This window comes from Hemiscyllium ocellatum, chromosome X (genome assembly GCF_020745735.1).
Source record: "Hemiscyllium ocellatum isolate sHemOce1 chromosome X, sHemOce1.pat.X.cur, whole genome shotgun sequence".
In the NCBI taxonomy this organism is placed as follows: Eukaryota; Metazoa; Chordata; class Chondrichthyes; order Orectolobiformes; family Hemiscylliidae; genus Hemiscyllium; species Hemiscyllium ocellatum.
In genome coordinates this window covers 8,719,809-8,730,624 of record NC_083453.1, presented here as the reverse complement: position 1 = coordinate 8,730,624, position 10,816 = coordinate 8,719,809, and positions in this window count along the sequence as shown.

Genomic DNA, 10,816 nt, shown 5'->3' with positions numbered 1-10,816 from the left:
AGGCTGTCACACCAACACCGGGAGGCTGGGAGGCTGTGACACCAACACTGGGAGACCGGGAGGCTGTGACACCAACACTGGGAGGCCGGGAGGCTGTCACACCAAAACTCTGAGGCCGGGAGGCTGTCACACCAACACCGGGAGGTTGTCACATCAACACTGGGATACCGGGAGGTTGCCACACCAACACTGGGAGGCCGGGAGGCTGTCACACCAACACTGGGAGACTGGGAGGCTGTGACACCAACACTGGGACACTGGGAGGCTGTCACACCAACACTGGGAGACCGGGAGGCTGTCACACCAACACTGGGAGGCCGGGAGGCTGTGACACCAACACTGGGAGACCGGGAGGCTGTGACACCAACACTGGGAGACCGGGAGGCTGTCACACCAACACTGGGTGGCCAGGAGGCTGTGACACCAACACTGGCACACCGGGAGGCTGTGACACCAACACTGGGAGGCCGGGAGGCTGTCACACCAACATTCCGAGGCCGGGAGGCTGTCACACCAACCCCGGGAGGCTGTGACACCAACACTGGGATACCGGGAGGCTGCCACACCAACAATTGGAGACTGGGAGGCTGTGACACCAACACTGGGAGGCCGGGAGGCTGTGACACCAACACTGGGAGGCCGGGAGGCTATGACACCAACACTGGGATAAAAGGTAGGGTGGAGGGACTTGGGGGAGGGGCGATGGAGATGCGATAGGTGGAAGGAGGTCAAGGTGAGGGTGATAGGCCGGAGTGGGGTGGGGGCGGAGAGGTCAGGAAGAGGATTGCAGGTTAGGAGGGCGGTGCTGAGTTGAGGGAACTGACTGAGACAAGGTGGGGGGAGGGGAGATGAGGAAACTGGAGAAATCTGAGTTCATCCCTTGTGGTTGGAGGGTTCCCAGGCGGAAGATGAGGCGCTCTTCAATGCAACATCTATTTAAGAGCCAGCAACTCTGCCCGTTCCTTAGAGGTATCATTATCTCAATAGGCAAATGTCAGTCTCTCACAGAGAATCCCTACAGTATGGAAGTAGGCTCCTTCGGCCCATCAAGTCCACACCGACCCTCCAAAAGAGCATCCCACTCCATCCCTCTAACCCTGCCTGTCCTATGGCCAATCTACCTTACCTGGGCACTAAGGGGCAACGTAGCTTGGCCAATTCTTTAGACTGTAGGAGGAAGCCCACGCAGACACAAGGAGAACGTGCAAACCCCAGACAGCCAGACAGGCGAGGCTGGAATCGAATCCGGGTCCCTGGTGCTGTGAGGCAGCAGTGCTAACCACAGCAGAGGTGTCTCATGTCCCATGTCTGAAGAAGGGAACAGTTGAGAGTGTGGTGCTGGAAAAGCGCAGCAGGTCAGGCAGCATCCGAGGGGCAGGAGAATCGACGTTCCTGGCAGGAGCCCTTCTTCAGGAATGAGGCTGTGGGCCTGAGGGCTGAGAGATAAATGGGAGGGGGGAGGTGGGGTTGGGGGAATGTAGCTGAGAGTGCAAGAGGTGGATGAAGGTGGGGGTAAAGGTGATAGGTCAGAGGGCAGGGTGGAGTGGATAGGTGGAAAAGGAGCTAGGCAGGTAGGACAAGTCTGGACAAGTCATGGGGACAGTGCTGAGCTGGAAGTTTGGAACTAGGGTGAGGTGGGGGAAGGGGAAATGAGGAAACTGTTGAAGTCCACATTGATGCCCTGGGGTTGAAGTGTTCCGAGGCGGAAGATGAGGCGTTCTTCCTCCAGGCGTCTGGTGGTGAGAGAGGCCCAGGACCTGCATGTCCTCGGCAGAGTGGGAGGGGGAGTTGAAATGTTGGGCCACGGGGCGGTGTGGTTGATTGGTGTGAGTGTCCCGGAGATGTTCCCTAAAGCGCTCTGTGAGTAAACGCTATTGCCAGATGAGGGCGCCAATCCACCAGCTGGGCCCCACAGTCACGTGGAAAACCAGGAACTGAAAACAAATGGCAATGCCTTTGGTCTGGGAGGGGGGAGGGCAGGTGGGTGGGGTTTCCATCTGGAGCTGGCGTGGAAATAGGAGCTCAATGAAACGTGACTCTCTGTGGGAGGCTGAAACGGCAGGAATGATCCATTGACATTTCCCGGCTACACAGACAGTGTCTGTGAGCAGCAGTGGGTGGTTGGCATGCTCTGAGGGCATGCTCCCTTCAGGCAGGCACCCAGGGCCTGGTTTAAAGGGACAACGCACGGCACCCACTTTGGTTTAAGGTGTGGGACCCGGGCACTATGACTCGATGTGATTTCCCTCCATTAGTGATGAAAGCAGGAGGCTAATTCTCAACCGGGCTTTTGGAAGTTTTCTATCCATGTTCTGGGAGCCCTTAGCTCAAATGGCCGTTCATGCTGTGCGGGTGCAGAAGGCGAGTTACGGTTAGACATTCGACTGGGGGAGGCCTCACAGCTGAGCTTGATACTGGCACCATGTACACCTTGCAGCATGGGTGACTGCCGGGGGATCATGAGGGGAGTCTCTTTGAAATCACAAGCTTTCAGAGGGCTGCTTAGGTGACTTCACCCTCCAGTGAGTTACTAAGGGGTGTCATTTCCCAGTGTTCTATCGCCATCTCCTCTGTTTTTCGTTGTCACTGGCACTGACTGCTGACACTCAGTCGTTATTCACACACCCATCCTGCTCAAGGGCAGCACAGTGGCTCAGTGGTTAGCACCGCTGCCTCACAGTGCCAGGGTCCGGGATTTGACTGCACCCTCGGGTGACTGTCTGGGTGGAGTTTGAACATTCTCCCCTGGTCTCCATGAGTTTCCTCCCACAATCCAAAGGTATGCAGGTTCGGGTGGATTGACCATGCTATATTGTCCCATAGTGCCCAGGGATGTGCAGGTTTGGGTGGATTGGCTATGCTAAATTACCCATAATGTCCAGGAATATGCAGGTTAAGGTGGATTGGCCATGCTAAATTACCCATAGTGCCCAGGGATGTGTAGGTTAGGGTGGATTGGCCGTGCTAAATTGTCCCATAGTGCTCAGGGATGTGTAGGTTGGGGTGGATTGGCCATGCTAAATTGTCCCATAGTGCCCAGGGATATGCAGGTTAGGGTGGATTGGCCGTGCTAAATTGTCCCATAGTGCCCAGGGATATGTAGGTTAGGGTGGATTGGCCATGCTAAATTGTCCCATAGTGCCCAGAGATGTGTAGGTTAGGGTGGATTGGTCATGCTAAATTGTCCCATCGTGTCCAGGGATGTGCAGGTTAGAGTGGATTGGCCATGCTAAATTGTCCCATAGTCCCCAGGGATGTGCAGGTTAGGGTGGATTGGCTATGCTAAATTGTCCCCATAGCGCCCAGGGATGTGTAGGTTAGGGTGGATTGGCGATGCTAAATTGTCCCATAATGCCCAGGGATGTGTAGTTTAGGGTGTATTGGCCATGCTAAATTGTCCCATAGTGCCCAGGGATGTGCAGGTTAGGGTGGATTGGCCGTGCTAAATTGTCCCATCGTGCCCAGGGATGTGCAGGTTAGGGTGGATTGGCCATGCTAAATTGTCCCATATTTCCAGGGATGTGTAGATGAGGGTGGATTGGTCATGATAAATTGTCCCATAGTGCCCAGGGATGTGTAGGTTAGGGCAGATTGGCCATGATAAATTGTCCCTTAGTGCCCAGGGATATGTAGGTTAGGGTGGATTGGCCATGCTAAATTGTCCCATCGTGTCCAGGGATGTGCAGGTTAGAGTGGATTGGCCATGCTAAATTGTTCCATAGTGCCCAGGGATGTGTAGGTTAGGGTGGATTGGCTATGCTAAATTGTCCCAGTAGTGCCCAGGGATATGTAAGTTAGGGTGGATTGGCCATGCTAAATTGTCCCATAGTGCCCAGGGATGTGCAGGTTAGGGTGGATTGGCCATGCTAAATTGTCCCATAGTGCCCCAGGGATGTGTAGGTTAGGGTGGATTGGCCATGCTAAATTGTCCCATAGTGTCCCAGGATGTGCAGGTTAGGGTGGATTGGCCATGCTAAATTGTCCCATAGTGCCCAGGGATGTGTAGTTTAGGGTGGATTGGCCATGCTAAATTGTCCCATAATGCCCAGGGATGTGTAGTTTAGGGTGGATTGGCCATGCTAAATTGTCCCATAGTGCCCAGGGATGTGCAGGTTAGGGTGGATTGGCCATGCTAAATTGTCCCATAGTGCCCAGGGATGTGCAGGTTAGGGAGGATTGGCCGCGCTAAATTGTCCCATAGTGCCCAGGGATGTGTAGTTTAGGGTGGATTGGCCATGCTAAATTGTCCCATAGTGCCCAGGGATGTGTAGTTTAGGGTGGATTGGCCATGCTAAATTGTCCCATAGTGCCCAGGGGTGTGCAGGTTAGGGTGGATTTTTTTTTTAATTTCAAAAATATACTTTATTCATAAAATAATTTGATGGTCTGTACAGTTGGTCATGCCATACATATGTCAACATTTATATACACAGATCAGAAATTATCATTGTTATATACAGGTCTGTGAATTTCTCACTCATATGCCCATGTATTTAGCTGAGGTGCCAGCCGAACCCAAATGACTGCATGGGCCCCCTGTTCTTCGTTAGGCAGGCAGATGTTACATGGTGGTCTTTCCCCACTGCGCCTTGGCGGCAGCTGCCCCAAGCTTCAGCGCGTCCCTCAACACATAGTCCTGGACCTGGGAATATGCCAGTCTGCAACACTCAGTCGGGGTCAACTCCTTCAGGTGGAAGATCAACAGGTTTCGGACTGTCCAGAGAGCGTCCTTCACCGAGTTGATGACCCTCCAGGCACAGTTGATATTTGTCTCGGTGTGCGTCCCAGGGAACAGGCCGTAGAACATGGAGTCCTGCGTCACAGCGCTGCTCGGGACGAACCTCGACAAACACCACTGCATTCCTCTCCAGACTTCCTCTGCATAGGCACATTCCAGAAGGAGGTGTGTGACAGTCTCGTCCCCCCCGCAGCCGCTTCGAGGGCAGCGTGCGGTGCGGCTGAGAGTCCGGGCGTGCATAAAGGATCTCACAGGCAGAGCCCTTCTCACCACCAGCCAAGCCATGTCTTGGTGCTTGTTGGACAGTTCTGGCGATGAGGCATTCTGCCAAATTGCTTTGACAGTCTGCTTAGGGAACCGCTCGATAAGATCCACCCTCTCCTTTTCCCAAAGGGTCTCGAGGACACAACGTGCTGACCACTTCCTGATGGACTTGCGGTCAAAGGTGTTTTTCTTCATAACCTTCTCCACGAAGGACAGGTGATACAGAACGGTCCAACTATTCGGAGCGTAGGTTAGGGTGGATTGGCCGTGCTAAATTGTCCCATAGTGCCCAGGGATGTGCAGGTTAGGGTGGATTGGCCGTGCTAAATTGTCACATAGTGCCCAGGGATGTGCAGGTTAGGGTGGACTGGCCATGCTAAATTACCCATAGTGCCCAGGGATATGCATGTTAGGGTGGATTGGCCATGCTAAATTGCCCCATAGTGCCCAGGGATGTGCAGGTTAGGGTGGATTGGCCATGCTAAATTGTCCCATAGTGCCCAGGGATGTGCAGGTTAGGGTGGATTGGCCGTGCTAAATTGTCCCATAGTGCCCAGGGATGTGCAGGTTAGGGTGGATTGGCCATGCTAAATTGTCACATAGTGCCCAGGGATGTGCAGGTTAGGGTGGATTGGCCAAGTTAAATTGTCCCATAGGCCCCTGGAATGTGCAGGTTAGGGTGGATTAGCCATGCTAAATTACCCATAGTGCCCAGGGACATGGGGTAGGGTGGATTGGCCATACTAAATTGTCTCATAGAATGCAAGAATATGTAGGTTAGGGTGGATTGGCTGTGCTAAATTGTCCCATAGTATCCAGGGATGTGCAGGTTTGGGTGGATTGGCCATGCTAAATTGTCGCATAGTGCCCAGGGATGTGCAGGTTAGGGTGGATTGGCCATGCTAAATTGTCCCATAGGGCCCAGGAATGTGTAGGTTAGGGTGGATTGGCCATGCTAAATTGTTCCATAGTGCCCAGGGATGTGCAGGTTAGGGTGGATTGGCCATGCTAAATTGTTCCATAGTGCCCAGGGTTGTGTAGGTTAGGGTGGATTGACCGTGCGATATTGTCCCATAGTGCCCAGGGATATGCAGGCTAGGGTGGATTAGCAATGATAAATTACCCATAGTGCCCAGGGATATGCAGGTTAGGGAGAATTGGCCATGCTAAATTGTCCCATAGTGCCCAGGGATGTGTAGATGACGGTGGATTGGCCGTGCTAAATTGCCCCACAGTGTCCAGGGATGTGCAGGTTAGGATGGATTGGCCATGCTAAATTGTCACATAGTGCCCAGGGATGTGCAGGTTAGGGTGGATTGGCCATGCTAAATTACCCATAGTGCCCAGGGATATGCATGTTAGGGTGGATTGGCCATGCGAAATTGTCCCATAGGCCCCTGGAATGTGTAGGTTAGGGTGGATTGGCCACGCTAGATTGTCCCACAGTGCCCAGGGATGTGCAGGTTAGGGTGGATTAGCCATGCTAAATTACCCATAGTGCCCAGGGACATGGGGTTAGGGTGGATTGGCTGTGCTAAATTGTCCCATAGTATCCAGGGATGTGCAGGTTTGGGTGGATTGGCCATGCTAAATTGTCCCATAGGGCCCAGGAATGTGTAGGTTAGGGTGGATTGGCCATGCTAAATTGTTCCATAGTGCCCAGGGATGTGCAGGTTAGGGTGGATTGGCCATGCTAAATTGTTCCATAGTGCCCAGGGATATGCAGGCTAGGGTGGATTGGCCATGCTAAATTGTTCCATAGTGCCCAGGAATGTGTAGGTTAGGGTGGATTGGCCATGCTAAATTGCCCCACAGTGTCCAGGGATGTGCAGGTTAGGATGGATTGGCCATGCTAAATTGTCCCATAGTGCATAGGGATGCGTAGGTTAGGGTGGATTGGCTGTGCTAAATTGTCCCATAGTGTTCAGGGATGTGCAGGATAAGGTGGATTGGCCATGCTAAATTGTCCCATATTGCCCAGGGATGTGCAGATTAGGGTGGATTGGCCATGCTAAATTGTCCCATAGTGCCCAGAGATGTGCAGGTTAGTGTGGATTGGCCATGCTAAATTACCCACAGTGCCCAGGGATGTGCAGGATAAGGTGGATTGGCCATGCTAAATTGTCCCATAGTGCCCAGGGATGTGTAGATGACGGTGGGTTGGCCGTGCTAAATTGCCCCACAGTGTCCAGGGATGTGCAGGTTAGGATGGATTGGCCATGCTAAATTGTCCCATAGTGGCCAGGGATGTGCAGATGTGTAGGTTAGGGTGGATTAGCCATGCTAAATTGTCCCATAGTGCATAGGGATGCGTAGGTTAGGGTGGATTGGCTGTGCTAAATTGTCCCATAGTGTTCAGGGATGTGCAGGATAAGGTGGATTGGCCATGCTAAATTGTCCCATAGTGCCCAGGGATGTGCAGATTAGGGTGGATTGGCCATGCTAAATTGTCCCATAGTGCCCAGAGATGTGCAGGTTAGTGTGGATTGGCCATGCTAAATTACCCACAGTGCCCAGGGATGTGCAGGATAAGGTGGATTGGCCATGCTAAATTACCCATAGTGCCCAGTGATGTGCAGAATAAGGTGGATTGGCCGTGCTAAATTACCCATAGTACCCAGGGATGTGCAGGTTAGGGTGGATTGGCCGTGGGGAATGCAGGGTCTCAGTTTGCGGAGGAGGGTGGGGGTTGGGATAATCTTTGTGGGGGTCAGTGTGGACCTGATGGGCTGAGTGGCCTGCTTCCACACTGTTGGGATTCTCTGATTCTCTGAAACAAGATTAGTTGCAAAGAATACGCAGGTGCCTGGGAAGTGAGGGGTATTTTTAATGTCATGACCTGGAGTGTCCTGACTGTAAGGTCAGCACTCACACGCTCGAGAGTTCACCTAACCCCGTTGGACTACGACCTGGGTGGGGCGTGACTTCTGACCCTGTCCACCTGCCGAGTCCCAACAGTGGCCCCTCCTCCTCCCGACTGGGAAGGTGACCGAAAGCAGACATTGCGGGACATCGGGAGCGGTCAGGGAGGAGGGGAAGGAGCTCGATTGCGCTTTCAAAGGGATTGCACAGGAGCCGATGGGCTGAATGTTAGCGGGTGTGAGCAGGCGTTGGGGGTGTGGGGGCTGGCTGTGATGGTCAGCCTCTGGGGGGGTTTTGAGAACCGGGCAGGATTCCATTGGTCCACAGTGGCTAACTGCCTTTGTCGAGGCAGGATTGATATTGGCACATCTGGTGGGCAGCTGGAGTCAAGGAAGGGGAATGGGCCGTATCTTTCATCTGAGCAAGTGTTGTCCTGAAACAGGTCATTATCTGTCACCAAGGAACACAAAAGGAAACCCTTTGAAACTGAAGACAGTGACCAAACTTTCGATGCGTTCCCAGTTTGAATTCGCTCCATTGTCGCCACTTACAGAGCCTTCTTACTTCCAAAGACCTCGCGGGACACATTCTTCAAGACAATCGATTCAGGTTAGAGAACCCGGGACAGATATAACGAAATCAACAAAATCCAGCATCACAGATCACAGGAATAAATGAGAAAATAACAGTGAAACTCAGCAACACCCACACACACAGTCGAAATCATTGTATTATCGCAGGAATGAAAGCAACTCAATGCCAGGCTCGGCTACAAAAGCAGGAAGGGCTGGAAAAGCGCAGCAGGTCTGGCAGCATCTGTGCACAGTCAGCAGAGTTAATGCTTCGGAGCCAGTGGGGGGGGGGGGGGGGGGGGGGGGAGGAGGGGGTTAGGGAATGGGGAGGGAGGGGGTTTGGGGAAGGGGTTGTGGAGGGGAGGGGGTTTGGGGAGGGGAGGGGGTTGTAGAAGGAGGGGGTTTGTGGAGGGGAGGGGGTTTGGGCAGGGGAGGGGGTTGTGGAGGGAGGGTTTTGGGGAGGGGAGGGGGATGTGGAGGGGTGGGGGTTTGTGAAGGGGAGAGGGTTGTGGAGGGGAGGGGGTTTGTGGAGGGGTGGGGGTTGTGGAGGGGAGGGGGGTTGTGGAGGGGAGGGGGTTTGTGGAGGGGTGGGGTTTGTGGAGGGGAGGGGGTTTGTGGAGGGGAGAGGGTTTGGGCAGGGGAGGGGGTTGTGGAGGGGAGGGGGTTTGTGGAGGGCTGGGTGTTTGTGGAGGGGAGGGGGTTTTGTGGAGGGGAGGGGGTTGTGGAGGGGAGGGGGTTTGTGGAGGGGAGGGGGTTTGTGGAGGGGTGGGATTTGTGGAGGGAAGGGGGTTTGTGGAGGGGTGGGGTTTGTGGAGGGGAGGGGGTTTGTGGAGAAGAGGGGATTTGTGGAGTGGAGGGGGTTGTGGAGGGGATGGGGTTTGTGGAGGGGTGGGGTTTGTGGAGGGGAGGGGGTTTGTGGAGGGGAGGGGGTTGTGGATGGGAGGGGGTTTGGGGAGGGGAGGGGGTTGTGGAGGGGAGGGTGTTGGGGAGGGGTGGGGGTTGTGGAGGGGAGGGTGTTTGTGGAGGGGTGGGATTTGTGGAGGGAAGGGGGTTTGTGGAGGGGTGGGGTTTGTGGAGGGGAGGGGGTTTGTGGAGAAGAGGGGATTTGTGGAGTGGAGGGGGTTGTGGAGGGGATGGGGTTTGTGGAGGGGTGGGGTTTGTGGAGGGGAGGGGGTTTGTGGAGGGGAGGGGGTTGTGGATGGGAGGGGGTTTGGGGAGGGGAGGGGGTTGTGGAGGGGAGGGTGTTGGGGAGGGGTGGGGGTTGTGGAGGGGAGGGTGTTTGGGGAGGGGTGGGGGTTGTGGAGGGGAGGGGGTTGTGGAGGGGAGGGGTTTGTGGAGGGGAGGGGGTTTGTGGAGGGGTGGGGTTTGTGGAGGGGTGGGGGTTTGTGGAGTGGAGGGGGTTGTGGAGTGGAGGGGTTTGTGGATGGGAGGGGGTTTGTGGATGGGAGGGGGTTTGGGGAGGGGTGGGGGTTGTGGAGGGGAGGGGGTTGTGGAGGGGTGGGGTTGTGGAGGGGTGGGGGTTGGGGAGGGGAGGGGTTTGTGGAGGGGTGGGGGTTTGGGGAGGGGAGGGGGTTTGTGGAGGGGAGGGGGTTGGGGAGGGGAGGGGGTTTTGTGGAGGGGAGGGGGTTGTGGAGGGGAGGGGGTTTTGTGGAGGGGAGGGGGTTGTGGAGGGGTGGGGGTTGGCCAGGGGAGGGGTTTGGGTGAGGGGCCTGGGGAACAGTCTGCCTGAGAAGAAACCGATGGGAAGTTTGGCGCGGGGGCGGAGGAGGGGCGGGAGTGGGGAGGGAGGCTTGTGTGTCCACGAGGGGTGGGAATGTCAGGAGGTTTGAGGTGAGAATCGCTGGGAACAGGCATGGAGCATGTGCACGTCCATGACAGGCCACAACCCGGCCCACTCAGAGAGAATGGAACCCGACCTTCAAATGAAATCTTGTCTTTGTTTCTCTCTCCCTCCCCAGAGGCTGCGTGGCCTGCTGATCATTTCCAGGCTGTTATTTCCGCTCTCCAATATAATGACTCTGTTATTGGCCTGTGCAGAGAATGTTACCTCATTAACAAACAAACAGGAAGTCCTTGTGCTGAAAATGGCCGTCCAAGATGGCAGCTCGATGAGTTCAGCCCTCCCTCTCTCTGTGTGCCCAGTTGCCTGGCAACTCTCCAAGAGTTGATGAGGGAAGTCATTGGCTGCCAGTGGTCAGAGTCACACAGGGTTGTCAACCATCTGGATTTTTCAGAACCCTGCCACCATTTTGACGCCAATGTCCCCTATCCCAGATGGCTTCCTGTTCAGGTGTGGTTCGGCCTGTGATCCCAAGCCTCGGAGTTTGTGCGTGTGGTACATCTTTGAGCACCTGACCTCTTCCTGGCCGGTGGCTGTGAC